This window comes from Xyrauchen texanus, chromosome 32 (genome assembly GCF_025860055.1).
Source record: "Xyrauchen texanus isolate HMW12.3.18 chromosome 32, RBS_HiC_50CHRs, whole genome shotgun sequence".
Classification (NCBI taxonomy): Eukaryota; Metazoa; Chordata; class Actinopteri; order Cypriniformes; family Catostomidae; genus Xyrauchen; species Xyrauchen texanus.
The window spans coordinates 39058562-39077091 of record NC_068307.1 but is presented as its reverse complement, the minus strand read 5'-3'; the positions used below and the strand labels follow the sequence as shown (position 1 = coordinate 39077091).

The following is an 18530-nucleotide window of genomic DNA, read 5'->3' as shown; positions in this document are numbered from 1 at the left end:
ACAACAATCAAATGACTTGTGATATACACACACAAGATATTTTAACACTAATTCACACCCTGAAACTACATTCATGGTACTGTTACGTCAGTGGGGTGTCAAACACAAATGCAAAGGCTGAGTTTACTTTGACACTCATATTTTTGGTATTAATTTACTCATTCCTGGATCAAACCTCACACTCAGAAACGTGTACATGAACAAAAATGTGTACTGTTGTGATGCCAACTGATCATCGCTTTACTGATTTTTATTTCAAGAAAACCACAAAGTCTACCAATAACTGATGAAGTAACATGTTTACAGGTGTGCATTTACTCACAAAAGTTCCTCTATTGCCACAATTGGATTTTTGTTTGTTGTAGAGTTATCCTCATTTGTAAATAGTTGTTTGTTTAAATGTTGCGATATTTTCTAGTTTACAAAGATGTCAGTTTTAACACACACACACACACACACACACACACACACACACACACACACACACACACACACACACACACACACACACACACACAGGTAAGTATCATTATAATATCAAATTCACAACGATCAGTCCTTCTATACATTACACTAATGTAAGTACATTAACTTTGTCGTACGTTGACTGAACCACAATAAATGTTACTCCAAACCTGGAATAAAATAATTTGCCAGAGTGCCAGATTTATTTATTAGCCAACAAACATCCGGGTCAATTTTGAACAAATGTTGAAGTATTTTAAATATTACTTAAATCACAATACAGTTCTGGGTTTTAATGGCATGTGACATATGACTACAGAATGTTGCATATGAATAAAAAATTGTAAAATAGCGAAACTTCATGGTTGAGGGTTTTTCTATGATGAGTTTATCTCTTATTTTTGCTATTGTGTGGACATAGTATCACTTCTTTTACATTTGTCATCAGTGTTTACACTCAAATCTGGACACAGACCCTTCAGTTCAGAATAAAATGACAGAGAGCTCAGTCAGATGTTTTATCACTTTGATTTACTTAATAACCACAGCTTGATGTTACTTGTTCTTTTAAGAAAGTTCACTTTCACAAAGATCTTCAGTCACTTAACGCGGTATCGATCTGCAGGACAATGACTGCAAAATGTAATTTACTTTTACACATCTAAAGCACAAATAGTGTGTCAGTACAGCGTTTGTTTGTGCATGTGTGTAGTTAGTAAAGTGTTTGTATGGTGTGATGGTCCGATACAACCATTACACACAACTAGATACTTTTAACAAATACTTGTAAAACAACCCTTCTTATTGGTCTTCATGGAAAAACTATAGTGATTACAACAAACATGATATATTTAAACAGTCTAGCTGTCAAAACTGTTGATGTTTACTGAAATGCCATGAATTTCAAAATATTACTTTAGTATTTTAAAAACTGAATAAACTATTATAAAATAATGCAATAGAAGAACGATGTAAAATTAACAGTGTTAGTTCAAGAGTATTTTCTGAAAGTTAAAAGACTGACACAGCCCTATCAATACACATAAGGGTCATTCAGAGGTTAAATCTAGATGTAATTATTAACATTAAATTAAATACATTAATTTTCCGATATTACATGATCCTTACTCAGAATTGCGCAGGCATGCTGAAATAAAATGTAGTTTGTAGCTGTGATTTGACATGTGAAAGGATGACCAATCATATCATATGAATCACACCTGTTTATGAGACTGATGATGAGTATTTCTTTCTTTTCAAACTTTGAAGAACTAATTGATAGATTATTGAAACCGTATCTTAATCATATTCTTGTCCAAGCTTTGAAAGTGTTTGGTTGATCACCCGATCTACAGATGATACAGACAGTTGTCTTGGATATTTTGTACAAGCTATGTAGAAGAAGAGTGCATTTTCTACGAAACTGATGTTACAATACAGACTATGATGGATGAAAGCTGTGACATGATCATTTATGATGCTGTAGATAGATGGAATGACTGTCCAGCAGTTGGCAAAATGTGACTGTGCCATGGGGAATCTTATAGAATAATGGTACTGGCTAAACATCTACAGAGACATTGTGGCAAATGTGAAATAACCAAATTGTTAAGATCATTTATAATTATGTCGGGACATGTTTCTGCAAATGGTTGTATTGTTTGACCGGTCTAAAGAAACAAATGGATACTGTGAGAGATTTAACGTCTGAATAACCTATAGTAAACCCTTATGTGTATTGATAGGGCTGTGTCAGTCTTTTAACTTTCAGAAAATACTCTTGAACTAACACTGTTAATTTTACATCGTTCTTCTATTGCATTATTTTATAATAGTTTATTCAGTTTTTAAAATACTAAAAATTTATAAAATACTATAAATACTATACTATACTATAGATAAAACATCTGACTGAGCTCTCTGTCATTTTATTCTGAATTGAAGGGTCTGTGTCCAGATTTGAGTGTAAACACTGATGACAAATGTAAAAGAAGTGATACTATGTCCACACAATAGCAAAAATAAGAGATAAACTCATCATAGAAAAACCCTCAACCATGAAGTTTCGCTATTTTACAATTTTTTATTCATATGCAACATTCTGTAGTCATATGTCACATGCCATTAAAACCCAGAACTGTATTGTGATTTAAGTAATATTTAAAATACTTCAACATTTGTTCAAAATTGACCCGGATGTTTGTTGGCTAATAAATAAATCTGGTACTCTGGCAAATTATTTTATTCCAGGTTTGGAGTAACATTTATTGTGGTTCAGTCAACGTACGACAAAGTTAATGTACTTACATTAGTGTAATGTATAGAAGGACTGATCGTTGTGAATTTGATATTATAATGATACTTACCTGTGTGTGTGTGTGTGTGTGTGTGTGTGTGTGTGTGTGTGTGTGTGTGTGTGTGTGTGTGTGTGTGTGTGTGTGTGTGAGCGTGTATTTATCACTTTGTGGGGACCAAATGTCCCCATAAGGATAGTAAAACCCGAAATTTTTGACCTTGTGGGGACATTTTGTCGGTCCCCATGAGGAAAACAGCTTATAAATCATACTAAATTATGTTTTTTGAAAATGTAAAAATGCAGAATGTTTTCTGTGAGGGTTAGGTTTAGGGGTAGGGTTAGGTTTAGGGGATAGAATATAAAGTTTGTACAGTATAAAAACCATTATGTCTTTGGAAAGTCCCCATAAAACATGGAAACACAACATGTGTGTGTGTGTGTGTGTGTGTGTGTGTGTGTGTGTGTGTGTGTTAAAACTGACATCTTTGTAAACTAGAAAATATCGCAACATTTAAACAAACAACTATTTACAAATGAGGATAACTCTACAACAAACAAAAATCCAATTTTGGCAATAGAGGAACTTTTGTGAGTAAATGCACACCTGTAAACATGTTACTTCATCAGTTATTGGTAGACTTTGTGGTTTTCTTGAAATAAAAATCAGTAAAGCGATGATCAGTTGGCATCACAACAGTACACATTTTTGTTCATGTACACGTTTCTGAGTGTGAGGTTTGATCCAGGAATGAGTAAATTAATACCAAAAATATGAGTGTCAAAGTAAACTCAGCCTTTGCATTTGTGTTTGACACCCCACTGATGTAACAGTACCATGAATGTAGTTTCAGGGTGTGAATTAGTGTTAAAATATCTTGTGTGTGTATATCACAAGTCATTTGATTGTTGTCCAGTATGCCATCACCCCATTTCTTTGAAATGTTCACACTTGAATTGACATGGGTTTTATGATAACTGTGTACAGCATACTATAAAAACCTCTGAATTTGAACTATTGATTTAGCAAATGATTTCTAAAAACGTACTATTCTTTTAAGTAATTATATTTAATTGCTGCCTGTATTACAAAGAGCAATACTTCTTTAACCACATCTCTACCATGTTTCACAATGTTACATGGAGCACTTGATGGGTAAAAAGAAAAACTTTTATAACAAAATAAACCCTTTTATCTCCCTTCTTTCAGACGTTTGGTTGTCACCATGCTTTTCAATGAAAGCAAGCCATAAAACACCAGGAAACTCATGGCACCATATTGTTTTGCTGAACAGAATTACACAAGACCCCATCAGGCCTGATCAGGGGGGTGTGTGCGTATTCTGAAAAAACCTCCCTACCCCAGACCTCTGACTTCCTGTAAGAGCTCAGTATCGATTGAAAGACTTTGGGTGGAAAAATGAGGCTTTGAGTGGAAAAATGTAAGAATCTTTGTTACATTTTACAATGAATGTATGGTATTTCATTTAAAATGATCATTGTTGAAATAAAAATGTTAAATACATTTTATGGTAAAGTTTTTGTTCAGCATCTTTAAAGTGTCATTGCTAGAGATGTGTTAGACCACCTAATGTTTAAAAACATTTCTCTTTGTCAAAAAGTAAAAATGCAAGACAACATGAAGAATTACGTGAAATGCTTATCGTGTTTTAGTAACAGGCACGTGCAGAGGGGGGGGCGTTGGGTGCTTGAGCACCTGCCCCTTTGCCCCTTGGTGCCCAAAGTGCCCTTTTGTCAAAGAAAAAATTCCTCTCATTTTTTTTATTAATTAAAGGCCCTTTTGTGAATGCCTGCCTATGCCAAATCTAAATATTAGTAAAATGTATGATTAATAATTTAGCCTTAAATAAAATGATCCAGATGATGACCTTTCACCTGACGATGACCTCATCCGACCGGGACTATTCCTCACGCCGCACGGCCGCAGCACGCGCATTTTTTAATTACCGGAAGATATCTTCAACACCGCGACCGCGGCAGCTGGTAAGTGGGGATTCATTCTCAGTGAAGTGATTTTGATGTTTATTTACTTATTATTATTATTTTACAATAACGACGTGAAGAGAGCATGCAGATATGTTGTATATATTGCTGTGTGTAGCCTGTAGAAGTAACGTTACGTTACCTTGCTGTTTGAGGGAGAAAAGTTTCACTCACAGGCGTCGAGGGTCTTGTCTTTTTTTATGCCTTTTGACTAAATTATTATTATTATTATTATTTCAGTATTTATTTAAAAAAAATGTAGAGTGCTTTAAAATAATTATCACAACAACACTGATAAGGCTTATACTGATTTTCTCATTCTCTGAATTATCATTATAAAAATAAAACAATTCAGAACAGGATTAAAATATAATTATATTTTAAATGACAAAAATATTTTCTTTCTACAACAGCAAAGACCACTATTCAGAGACGCTTTAAAGGAGGAGATAATTCCAAATGGGAAATATTGCATGCCTTCCATTGCCTGACAGTCCCAGAGAACTGGAAAACAGCTAGCATTCCAACAGCAGAACTCCAAGCTGTGAAGAAACTGTGCCAGTTCTACAATATTGAAGATGAAGACAAATTGCAGACAGAATTGAAGGTCTTCCATACGTCATACTCATGCCCACCACCAGCCAATGTGTCTTCTATTCTGTCAGTGGCCAAGGAAAACAATGCACATCTAGTTTTCCCCAACATGACTCTGCTGCTGAAGACATATGGCACACTTCCGGTGTCCACAGCAACTGTGGAACATTCCTTCTCAAAACTGAAGCTTGTGAAAACCAAACTTCGCAGCTTTTGCAAAGAGGAGAGATTGTCTGACCTTCTTCTGTTGGCCATTGAGAAGGACATTCCAATAAATGACAATAATGTCATTAACATTTTTAGGGACATGGCCAACAGGAAATTTCTGTTATAAAAGTCTACAACAACTCATCCTCCACTTATTGGTAAGATTAATGCTACACTGTGATTTTTAGTAGGTGCCAACAGAATGAACACACACATACACATTTTAGTTTCTTTACTTATATTTTTGATTAGACATAATCAATCAAAATCCAACTACATCTCAGAGTCACAATGCAACTTGAAATCATGATCACAGTATTGTGTACTGCAGACACACAAGCACACACACCTCTGTCTATATAGATGTTTGTGTCTCACTCTCACCCCTGCCATGGCCACCATCATCCTATCCCCCATTAATGTTTTTTTTTTCTCAGATAATTTTACTTTTTTGAATCTGGTATCTTATTTTCTCTACCTGCAGCTCTTGGTGTGCAGCAGCCTCTGAGCATCTCCCTCTTATTTTCTTGGAGCAGTCAGCCTTGGCAGGTCAGTGAGCCAGTTCCAAACACTCTCAGCAATCTTTACATCTTGTCATGGTAACATAACAATTGTTTAATCAGCTAATATATCTCCTATATGTTTGTTGTTTTAATGTCTACCGTCTCTCAGATCAACTCCAGTATTAGCAGCAGCAACAACAACAGCAAAGGCAGCATACTCACTCAAGGAATTTAGTAAGATTTTACCAGAACAGGTATCACATTAATGTAAAAAATCTGTTGTATTTGCTGTAAAATAAAATTGCTGTATTTTTTCTGTTTGTTTTTGTTTTTATTATATTAAATGGAACTCTTGTATTTTTGTAATTCAGTTTTTGCCATCAAAATAGCCACAAATGCTGACATGGCATTAAATAAAACTATACTCTACTGTACGAAACATGGGCCACGTTGATTTTACTATAACGTTTACTATAGTTTTTACTATAACGGCTGTTCTTAATTATTCTGTATAACAGAGAAGAAAAAGGCATCAGGTTGGTACAACTTAAGACACTTCAGTTTCTAATTATTCTGGACAGAAAATATTTTTTTACTTTTAAACTTAAAATTTGTTTTCTGTTCTGTTTCTTTTCCAAAACTGCATCACAGCGTTTCCTGCCGTATCAATACAGAATCATCCGTATCGATACGCGAATCAGCAAGGAATGTGTCACGATATATTACTGTATTGATATCTTGAGCACCGCGCTATTTAAAGCCTTGTTCCATGTGCCCCTTTTATACTTTGAGCACCTGCCCTTCCAAAGGTCTCTGCACGGCCCTGTTTAGTAATATAAATCAAAACACACAAAACTTTATTTTTGTTAAAATATTTGTTCATATTTAAACTGAATGTGTGTTTTGCTGCATAACCGTAGACTTTGTTTTAGAATCTCATGTTTAAATTAAAAATGTAACAAACCTTTGTATTAAAGATATCGTCAGAATTCTTTAAAAACATTATTGCGTTTTAGTCAAATAAACCTGTTTGCTAAAATACTGTATTGCCTAGTGAATGTGGATTTAATTTGCAGCACGCCCTTTTCACATCGTTTTAGAAAGATACTTTTCATGTCTTTAATAAATTTAAGAATCCTTGTGCTAAAGATGCATCTAAATTAGCATTTAAATGTGTTACTGCAATTTAGTAACATAGCCGTGTTTGTTAAACTAATGTTAAACGTAATCTTTCGTAACACCATTTATTCCTTATCTTTAAAGTGAAAATCTGAATGAGTTTGCTTCACAACCAATATCCACTGATTTGGAAACATTGTTAAAGGTAAAAATGTAAGATATTTGTTGTTAGAGCTATAGCTAAAAAAATATATATTATTGTGTTTTAGTGAAATAAAAGTGTTTGCTAAACTAATGCCAAACATTCGCTTGGAAAAATATCATTTTAAATGCACTTGTTAAACACCCGCTGCCGTCTCGCAAACGTGTCTCATCGGTGACATTTGCACACAAAATACACTAGACAGTCTGTTCTAAATGGGTTGTGTTTTCAAATCTGAAGACCACATGTAATGTAATGAGTTTTTTACTATGGCTTAAAATAAAATATTTTAGATTGACTACCAAATAATACACGTGTATAAACCTCGTATTACCTAATGAAACGGTTTAACCCCTTACAGAAGTAAACAAACATATGGTTTGAAAGTGTAAACAACACACCGTTCAGCCTGCTTTTTACAACGAAAAGAAGAAATAGTTATATCCTTTGTCGCTGTTTGATATTGGCATACTTCTGTCGCTCTGTTCTTTTATGTTGATACGATGTTGCTTGTTGGTTGCATAGTTCTGAGCATTGTACTTTTTAAGCTTAATTCTATCATTTTCTGTCACATATCGAGAACTTGCACTTCGTTTGGCATTCTCTCTCTGTAACGCTTCAGATTCAATTCAATGGTCTCATGTATCCATTGCTTTTATAACCGCCTTTGTCTCTCATGTTTAAGACGTGTTGTTAAACGTACATTGCATTTGTCAAATCTTTTGCAAGTGTAACAGTTATGTTATTTCATTAGGCCTACTTGTCAATGCCAGAAGATAAATCACACAACCACTCAGACTATTTCACAAAGACAGTTTACTTTATTAAACATCAGATTAATAAGTCCAGGTTGCAAATAAATCAACAGATCCTCGTCCTCTCTTTTGCCCGCGTTCCACTTCCTTTCCGCAACAACACCCAGGTGAAGGCAATCAAGTCCGGCTGCTCTCTCATAGCCAATCTTGCATTTGCTCATTTTCTCCATTAGTATTCAACAGTTCACACAAGTATGAGCACAATCATCAGAATGTATTATTTTGGTACACATCAATTTTAAATGTATACCACTCATTGATTTAAGTAAATTGCTCTATTGTTTGAGTTTATATCGGATGTGCATTTTTTATGTCACTTGTTATGACTGTAGGTAAATATAGATGTGACAAATCTGCAGCAGACGAATGCTCGTGAAGAAACGCACCCATGGATATTTACAATATTAATAGTAGCCTACAAATATAATTTGTGTAAACTATTTCTTGGATGTATGTTTAGTTACACTCTTTTAGAACTGAATAAATCAATATTGGTATGTTTGATAGTTTAATGCCTGAATAATTTGAAAGGACTGTCCAGACTATACCAAAATCCCTGACACTTCGAAATCTTTGCGCGTCTTCACCCCCCGCCACAAAACATTTGTCGATCGTCGCCTTAAAGTCTGGATCAAAAACGCCTTATTAATTTGATTGGAAAAATGCAATACAACACGTGTTAAAGTTACAATTTATAATGCATACTATTTCAACGGCAATATTGTGTTTGCCAATCTGAACATTTGGTTTAAAATACGTTTGAGTCTCTGGTAAAAAATAAATAGCCTAACCCTTGTTAATAAAGTGTCCGTCTAAATGAGTTTGCTCTGCCAGTATCGTCTGTTTGAGTAAAATAAACTATCATTCAATATCCACTGTTTTAGAATCTCATGGTTAAAAAAAAAAAATGTAACAAACTTTTGTATTAAAGATATTTCGTCAGAATTCTATATAAAATAAACCTGTTTACCAAAATACTGACGGTACTCATTTGTAGTGACAAAGCACATGTTTTGTCAGTTAAAGCGCAATTTCCACACACAACCGCACAAATGGTAAAAAGTTACCCCCCTGCATGGAAGCCCAATTTTGACACAAAGTTTAGGTAGTTATCTATCCATCAACCCTCTATAGGCCACACACACACACACACATATGTTTAGGTAGTTATCTATCCATCAACCCTCTATAGGGCACACACACACACACACACACACACACACACACACACACACACACACACACACACACACACACACACACACACACACACACACACACACACACACACACATATCTCCTAATAGAAATGATGATATGAAATTAACACAGGTTTTAGGACTGTCTTGCATTTGTCACTGTTCTTAAACCATTATCGCAACCCCTCGCTCATGAAAGGACTGCGCAGAACTAATGTAAGATTTTTGTGTTAAATCTGTATTTTATAAAGCTGAACTATTTTGTTTTTAAAATGTAAGACCTTTTGTTAGTGTTACAGATAAAATTAATTATTGTGTTTGTTAATCTAATATCAAAGATTAAGGATGATAAACAATTTTCAATATTTTTAAAAATGTCTTTGATGTGTTTTGACAATCTGAACCTTTGATCTAAAAAAGGTCACTGATAAAATACCACATATGCATTTGTTAACGATTTATTAATTATTTTTAAAAATGACTAGCATCCTTTGATTTTGATCAGTCAATATCCACTGTTTAGAAACATCTGTTGTTAGAACTACAATTAAATGAAATATTGTTTTTAATAATACGTGTATTTGTTAAACCAATATCAAAGATTATAGTTGTTGAAAACTACGTCATTGTGCCGAGAATGCCACTGAATTGCCTTAGTTTTCACAACAGCTCCGCGTAGATCAGAGCTCAGTGGATTACCATGCCACACCTCTCCCATACCAGGAGTCGAACCCGGGCCGCCTGGGTGAAAACCAGGAATCCTAACCTCTAGACCATATGGGAGTCTGAGAGGTGTGTAAAAACACATTTTCTCCTCTGTTAAAAAGTAAATAACAATCATTAACCATTAAATCCTTATTTTAAAGCGACCATCTGAATGGTTTTTGTCTTATCCAATATCCACTGTTTTAGAAAACACATTTTCTCCTCTGTTAAAAAGTAAATAACAATCATTAACCATTAAATCCTTATTTTAAAGCGACCATCTGAATGTTTTTTGTCTTATCCAGTATCCACTGTTTTAGAAAACACATTTTCTCCTCTGTTAAAAAGTAAATAACAATCATTAACCATTAAATCCTTATTTTAAAGCGACCATCTGAATGTTTTTTGTCTTATCCAATATCCACTGTTTTAGAAAACACATTTTCACCCTTTTGTTAATAAAAAAACTTGTACCATGTTTGACACCAAGCATTACACACTCATTAAAGATGTCATTTAAACACATTTTAAACATAATACTGCTTTTTATGTCTTACAATAATAATAATAAATCCAAATGAACCCCACACACACATTACTTTAACATGTTTCCGGAAAACAACTCAATGATTACAACAATGAATTATTTCATCATGAACCATACGTTATCTTGACATCTCATTTTCAAACCTAAACTCTTTTTAAATACACAGTTGTGGGGGCGGATACCTCTGCAAACATATAACATCAGATATGACCAAACACGTCACACCACAACACACACACCGGAATGGGGGAAGGTGGGTGGGAGGAAAAGAGGGCGGGCGGGGCGGGCGGGGCGGTGCCGGGCGGGGTGAGCGGAAGGGGAAAGGTCAAAGGTACAGCAATTAAGCCATAAATCATTTTTTGACACAAAGTATATTATAAGAACTACTTATGGGGTTATGGTTATGGTAGAGTAGATTAGGGAAGGGTTAGGCTTAGATTTGTGCATGGGGGAACGCATTCTAACAATGTAACCGTCAGATACAGATATGTTGGGAGGAAACAGATCCCGAAGGGGACACAGAGTTTGACACAACACCGGAGTCTCAGTGGGATCGGCCCTCTTGGAATTATAATAAATATGTTATCGAGGCATCTCCGTCAAACCCAATCTCTCCAGACCACAGGTTAACCAGCTCACATAACATCTTGGGAAGCCGCCTTCCCTCCTCGATGATGCCACAACTCAATTTCAACTTCCATCAAAACTACCGGCTGTAAATGATCAGCAAATCGGAATCTTCATCCAGATCTCAGTCATGTAGAAGACCTCCCTCAGTCGAGCCACCACATCTGGAATGCACGACCCGGTGCTGGAAGGCCGTCAAAAGCATCCCCATCAAGGCAGCAGCTGATCCCCATCAGAAATACGTCAAGTTCTCTGTCATAGTCTTCAATTCGGATTTAGAGGATGGTTTAAAGGTCTTGTGCTTTCTGCTGCCAATGTTGTTTGTTCATCATAACCTCATCTGCATCAATATCACATTCTAGCAGCAATATTTAATTTCAATAGAGCATTTGGCTCTCATAGTTCATGGTTGGCAATCACACGTTTCACAGTGTGACAGCCGTGCCATGGAGGGAAACTCAGTTAAGGTTCACAATGCATGATTCACATCTGCAGTAACCATATTTTTTTGTTTGTTTTATTCTTCTTCTTCTTGGCATTAACTAAGGTTTTGGTGCAACTAATCATGGTTTTACTACAGCATTACTGTAGTATGTACTATCCATATGGTATCTTGGTCTTAGTAACAGTAACAATATAATATGGTTAATTTTGAGGTTTTATATGTGGCTTATACTAACAAATTTTAGCCTGTGGAAACACACCCACTTTTTGAGCACAAACCATGAAAATGACATACCTGAACTTAAATGGTTGTATTTACTGGACCCTTTGGAGTATGGACACATTTGCAATTTTTGAAAGAAGACACTTAGGGCTATATTTCCCAAGCTATTATATGTTGTTAGTTTTTAAATTTAGAGAAGCTGAAGTTTATAGTAACGGAAATATTTTGTGCTGAACATGTTTTTATAATCTAAAAAACAATAAAAGTACCAAGACAACCCAGAAATACAATGTTCTCAAAGCTACAAGTGTAAAGAAGATATGTGTGGAGCGCGAGGGATAAAGGCGGCCGGTGACGATGGTTCGAGAGAGAGAGAATTATGGGCATGTCCGTCATGTGTGTGTTTATGTTTATGCTTTTGGTTTGAGTTTAATTAAATATCATTTATGTTTGTGCTTTTGGTTTGAGTTTAATTAAATATCATTTATGTTGACAAGCCGGTTCTCGCCTCCTCCTTGCCCATCCTTTAACTGTTTTACATTGGTGCCGAAGCCCGGGAAGGAGGAGGGATGTCCGTCGCAGAGTCCTCGACACTGCCGTCCAACCTGGGGAGCGCTGCTGCCATCTTCCGGGTGATGGAGTAGCCCGACCGCCCTGGTGTGGGGAACAGCCGTCGTCCGCGGGGTAAGTGGGGACTGGATAACCCGACTGCCTGGAGCGAGGGAGCCGCTGCCGGGGGCGGAGGAGTGCCCTGCCGTCCCCAGAGATGCGGAGGGGTCGAGGGAGACCGCCGTCCGCAAGGGGAGGAGGGAAGAAACTCTCCGACCGCCCGGAGCGATAGAGCCGCTACCAGGGGCGGAGGAGTGTCCCCATTTGCTGCCAGAAAAGGGGAGGTGCGTTCTGCCCGCTGGGGTCGAAGGTTTCACTCCGGTTAGTCCGGAGTGTGGAGGAGTGTTCGAGGACCACGCGACGGTACATCAGAGAACCGGTGAGTGAGCATTTTCTCGCTCTCCTCTCTCTCTCTCTCTCTCTGTCACACCGTGTTGGCCTTTTCCCTCGCCTATTTTGTTTTGTTGTTGTTGTTTTCCCCTCCTGTCTCATCCCAGGGCGAGGAAGGCGGGGATGACCACGCGGGACGCAAGATAAACCCCGCCCCAGGGATGGGGGGGGTGTACGTCATGCCGGTGGCACCGACATGAGGGAGCGGAGGGGGGCGTGGCCGGTCGGAATATCGCGCGCCCGGTCCCCAATCGGCCTGTGAGGCGCGTGAGGGATAAAGGGCGGCCGGTGACGATGGTTCGAGAGAGAGAGAATTATGGGCATGTCCGTCATGTGTGTGTGTTTGTTTACACTTTTGGTTTAAGTTTTCATTAAATATCATTTATATTGACAAGCCGGTTCTCGCCTCCTTCTTGCCCATCCTTTAACTGTTTTACAATATGTTTCAAATTTGAAGATGATCTAACAAAAAATGAGGTTCCTGCAAGCTTTTATCGCTGAGTGTACAGAGTATACAGAGTAAAATTAAGGCTCCGCCTTTCAAGATGGCACAAAATCACATAGCTTGGCTATTATGAATAAAACTATGCCACATTTTTTAAAATAGACTTGTAGACAGGCTCATTTTGTTTATGAGACTCTAATATATGAGATAATATACAGTTTTACAACATGAATGCTACTCCGATTGCATAGTTTGTTGAAGAACGATGACGAAGGGTAATTCTTTCAGGCAAGATCTCATGTAAACAATGGAGAATATATCGTCTAGGTTACGTATGTAACCTCCGTTCCCTGATGGAGGGAACAAGACGTTGTGTTGAAGAAGCGACACTAGGGTTCTCTCTTGAGCGCCGAATATGCCTCTGATCTATGAAAAAAGGCCAATGAGAAGTTGGCAGAAAGTATTTGCATACCCCGCCCCCAGACATACGGGTATAAAGGCGAGGAAATACATCGAGTTCATTCAGGATTTTTCTGAGGAGCCGGAAATGGTCTGGCCACTACAGTGGCTCGGCTCAGTGACGTGGCCGGGAGGACACAATGTCTCGTTCCCTCCATCAGAGCCACTAACATATGTAACCTAGACATCCCCATCTGCCGCTGATTTCGATGTTGTGTCGAAGAAGCGACACTAGGGGTTCAATTTAAATCGCGCCATTCGAGTGATTTAGTAAGGGCTGTAGAAACCCTTCTTCATTGCGGTTGGAGGAACAGGCTCTATCGCGTCTTTAAGTAAAAGAGTAGAGATTTCCACGTGCAGGGATTTGGCACGTTCCCAGACGCCCGCGAAGGGGGGTGGGGGCCTGGCAAACTGAAATGCTTAACCGAGTCTAATGGTCCGGGCCAGCCAGCGTGACGGGTTGGGAAGTGAAATCCAAACTCTGTGCTAGGGGCACCAAAGGCACGAGTATTTTTGACGTACCTGGCGGGGAGGGGCGGAGCAGGTAGAACAACGTCGGGAGGCAAGGGTGCGTCCCGAGGCTCTAGTGCTGAGAAAAGACTCAAAGCACTTACCTTGCTCCACACACCCGGCAGGGGGCGGGTTAGTGACTGAGGAGGAGGTCTGGTGTAGGCGTCCTCTGAACTCATTGGAACCGGCCAACTGTGCATTGCAACACTGGGGCTGAGAGCTGGGCCTGGGTTGAGGCGGAGTAGGGTGCTTCTTAACTGCAGGAGGATGCCCTTGGCGAGCAGATGGGGCATGGCTCAAGTCGGCAGGCTTGGGCAGGGCAGGATGTGAGAGATGGCCTCCGTCTGCTTCTTCACCGCGGAGAACTGCTGGGCGAAGTCCTCAACAGTGTCGCAGAAGAGACAGGGGCGTTGAGAAAGCAAGCCTTGTCGGTCTCATGCATCTCGACCAAGTTCAGCCACAGATGATGTTCCTGGACCACGAGCATGGCCATTGCCTGCCCGAGTGACAGCGCTGTGACCTTCGTGGCTCTGAGGGTGAGGTCGGTCGCTGAGTGCAGTTCCTGCAGCACATCGGGATCAGGGCTACCCCAAAGCAGATCTTATAGCGCCTTGGCCTGGTGAACTTGCAGGAGGGCCATGGCTTACAGGGGGGAAGCGGCATATCCGGCGGCACTGTCCTACAGGCCTTGGAGGGGAGCAAAGGGCGACCCCGCCAGGTGGTAGAGTTTCCGGGACACAGGTGGAGCACAACATCCCTATCCACCTGGAGTATCGGCGTGTACCCATGAGCCGCTCCGCCGTCGAGGGTAGCCAGAGCGGATGAGCGAGTGGCTTTGTGATGGGTGGAGAGGGGTGCTCTCCAAGATGACGTCAGCTCATCATGCACCTCCGGGAAAAACGGGACCGGGTGGTGACGAGGCTGTGAGCAGTGCCCAGACCCCAGGAACCAGTCATCCAACCGCAATGGCTGTGGGGAGGATGGAGGGTACCAATCCAGCCCCACGCTGACAACAGCCCGGGAAAACATGTCGGTCAACTGCGCATCAGCCTCAGCCTGGGTGTGCTGGCCCGAAGGCGGCAGCCCAGGGGAGTCTTCAGCATCAGATGGATCGCTCTCCGATGCAGCGGCGAGCTCATCCACCTCGAGCTCCAGAGGATAGTCAGGCTGGCTGTGAGGTGAGCCGCTGTTACCTCGAGCATGGACGGGAGTCAATGAGCGTGCTGGGGGCAGGTGGTCCGAGGGGGCGTACCCGGCAGAGCTGCACCCACTTCCATCCCCAGATCGCCTCCATCGCCAGCCGCATCGTCCTCAATCCTGTGGGAAGAAGGAGCAATGCGGGGGGCGGCTGGAGTGGCGTGCTTTCTGTTGAAAGCGAGATGCGACCGCAACGTTGCCATGGTCATGCCCTCGCAGTGAGAGCATGAGCCATCCACAAACACAGCCTCAGTGTGATCGCTGCCCAGACACACAAGACAACGCCTGTGGCCGTCTGAAGCGGAGAGCACTCTACCGTATCCAGGAACAACACAGGGGCGGAAGGGCATCTTTAAAAAGACGTGTCCTGAAAAGGACGTTCAACACTGCTGTGTATAGCTCTTTTAGTGAAATATACTCTTTTATTAAGAAAATCACTCTTTTAAACAACTCTTTTAGAGTTTTTCTGTGCAGTCGAAGCGCCCAGGGGCAAACTGCACTGCCATGCAAGCAAGGAGAATAGCCGCTGCAATGCGCCGTCGATCCAACAGCATGCAGAGCGTCAAAGGAATAACAGGAACAGGTGTAACTCGCAGCAGACTGCGTGCACTACCATTGGCTCTGAAGAAAAATTTCTGAATGAACTCTACATATTTCCTCGCCTTTTTACCCGTATGTCCGGGGGCGGGGTATGCGAATACTGTCTGCCAACTTCTCATTGGCCCTTTTTCATAGATCAGAGGCATACTCGGCACTCATGAGAGACCCCTAGTGTCGCTTCTTCAACACAATGTCGAAGTGAGCGACAGACAGGGAACAATATTTCTCAGATTTATCACTTTTATGGACAAAAAGTGCTATTGGATGTTTTTCAATGAACGCTTGTCATGGACAATTGACCCAAGTGTGGCAAACTGGATTCATCTGGCGAACGCGAGCGATTTCATAACAAAGGTATGAAGTCCTGTGCATGTTTTCATTTGTACTCCTGGCACAAATAACTAAATTGCTGTTTCTGGAGCATTGCTATCGTGAATCAGAGATCGGATATCAATGTTGAACCCTTAGACCTTTGAAAAGATGTATAATTTGTTAAAATTAATTACATTTATAGATGGTAAATTATATATTAAATGTAAGCAGAGTGACTTCGCTACTGCGTGTGGATGATTGCATATCAACAGGTTAGGCCTGTTGAAAAAAACTTAAAAAAATGTAAGTAATAAAGTTCTCATTTTAGCCAAAGAATCCATAAAATGTTTTATTTAAAAGAGGTATCAGTATTGGTATCGATATTTGCATATTAGCCTAAAAGTCTTGGTATCAAATTGAAAAGAAAATAAGTGGTATCGCCAATCCCTATTCCACAGTCATGTTTATGTTCATTACTCATTCAGGCATCATTACAGTGCAGAAATTCGCATTATATGGCTTTCCATAAATAATTTATTATGTTATTACTGTTCGGACCATTTTCAATCGAAGGGGTCTTTGAAGGGGCTTTATCAATGTTCCAAATTTCAAAGCTCATTAAGTGTTTAACAACTATGTAAACCTAACTACTATTACATTTTATTTGCATTTTAGTTTTGCTCCTTTCACTTTTATTGTGCTCGTGGTTGGGGCAGTTACATTTAGTAGCAGGTAAGTAAAGTTTTGTTAAAGAACGGGATATACCAGTGCCAGATTAGTTTTTCACAGGTTTGATATTTCATATACACATTATTTAAATTCTGCTACAGTTAATTTTCCACATCTGCTGGTAAGACATAAACTTCCTCATAATGCTTTCTACATTATTTCTACAACTATGTTTGCCAAAACACATTATGTTTTAAAGTTGCAAATGCATTTTTCTCTCCGCACGTTTCACTGTTAATATATTTGCGGTCAGGGCAGCTTCCATTTAGCAGCAGGTAAATACGATTTTTTCACCCTTGATAAACATGTCGGATTAGTGTTCTTGCAAAGCAAATACCGAATATTCTGTCGAATTAATCTTTTCTTACAAGTCTGGTGGTGGTAGAATAAAAAATAAAAAATAAAAAACTGCATTCAATCAACCAAGCTCTGCTCACATCATGCAACACATCAAATGTACCATTTTCCTACAACTCTGGTGGTGGAAACAGTCCTGCACAGGGTCCCGTCCTGCACAGGGGTAGGCTCCTCACACCTGCCTTTTATCTCTTGCAGGATCTGACAGTTTGAGTAACAATTCCTTTGGACCACCAGATGGGGCTTATGCCAAAAAAAAAAATATTAAATTCCTGTCTCATCATTATTTAATATATATATATATATATATATATATATATATATATATATATATATATATATATATATATATATTCATATTTATGCAGTTGGCAGACGCTTTTATCCAAAGCGACTTACAGTGCACTTATTACAGGGACAATCCCCCCAGAGCAACCTGCAGTTAAGTGCCTTGCTCAAGGACACAATGGTGGTGGCTGTGGGGATCGAACTGACAACCTTCTGATTACCAGTTATGTGCTTTAGCCCACTACACCACCACCACTCCAATTCATCAAATAAGTGTCATGCCAACTTTAGTTGACTGCAAAACTTTCTGATAGAAATAACTGTTCTGTTTTACTAAACAAAACTTCAATGCATTTTCATTGTTATTATATCATAATACATAAGTGAATGTTGTCTGATGATGATCGTATTATGAAATATCATGTGGTGCGAATGACAAGAAAAGGCCTCTTTTTTGTAATAAAACTTTTTTTACTCCCAAAAACGTCTAGGTTACGAATGTAACCTCCGTTCCCCGATGGAGGGAACGAGACGTTGTGTCGGAGAAGCGACACTAGGGGTCTCTCTTGAGCCACCGAATATACCTCTGATCTATGAAAAAAGGCCAATGAGAAGTTGGCAGCTAGTATTTGCATACCCCGCCCCCGGACATACGGGTACAAAGGCGAGGCAAATACTAGAGTTCAT

At 39.4% G+C, this 18530-nt stretch overlaps 1 protein-coding gene and 1 non-coding gene across 3 annotated transcripts in view; both read right to left on the bottom strand.

Annotated features, from left to right (window-relative positions):
* avil (advillin) overlaps nt 1–18530 on the bottom strand; it is a 348730-nt gene that overhangs the window by 314787 nt on the left and 15413 nt on the right. The window lies entirely within an intron of this gene.
* On the bottom strand, nt 10113–10184 carry trnae-uuc (transfer RNA glutamic acid (anticodon UUC)). The gene has a single exon. It is a non-coding gene; the product is annotated as a tRNA-Glu (tRNA).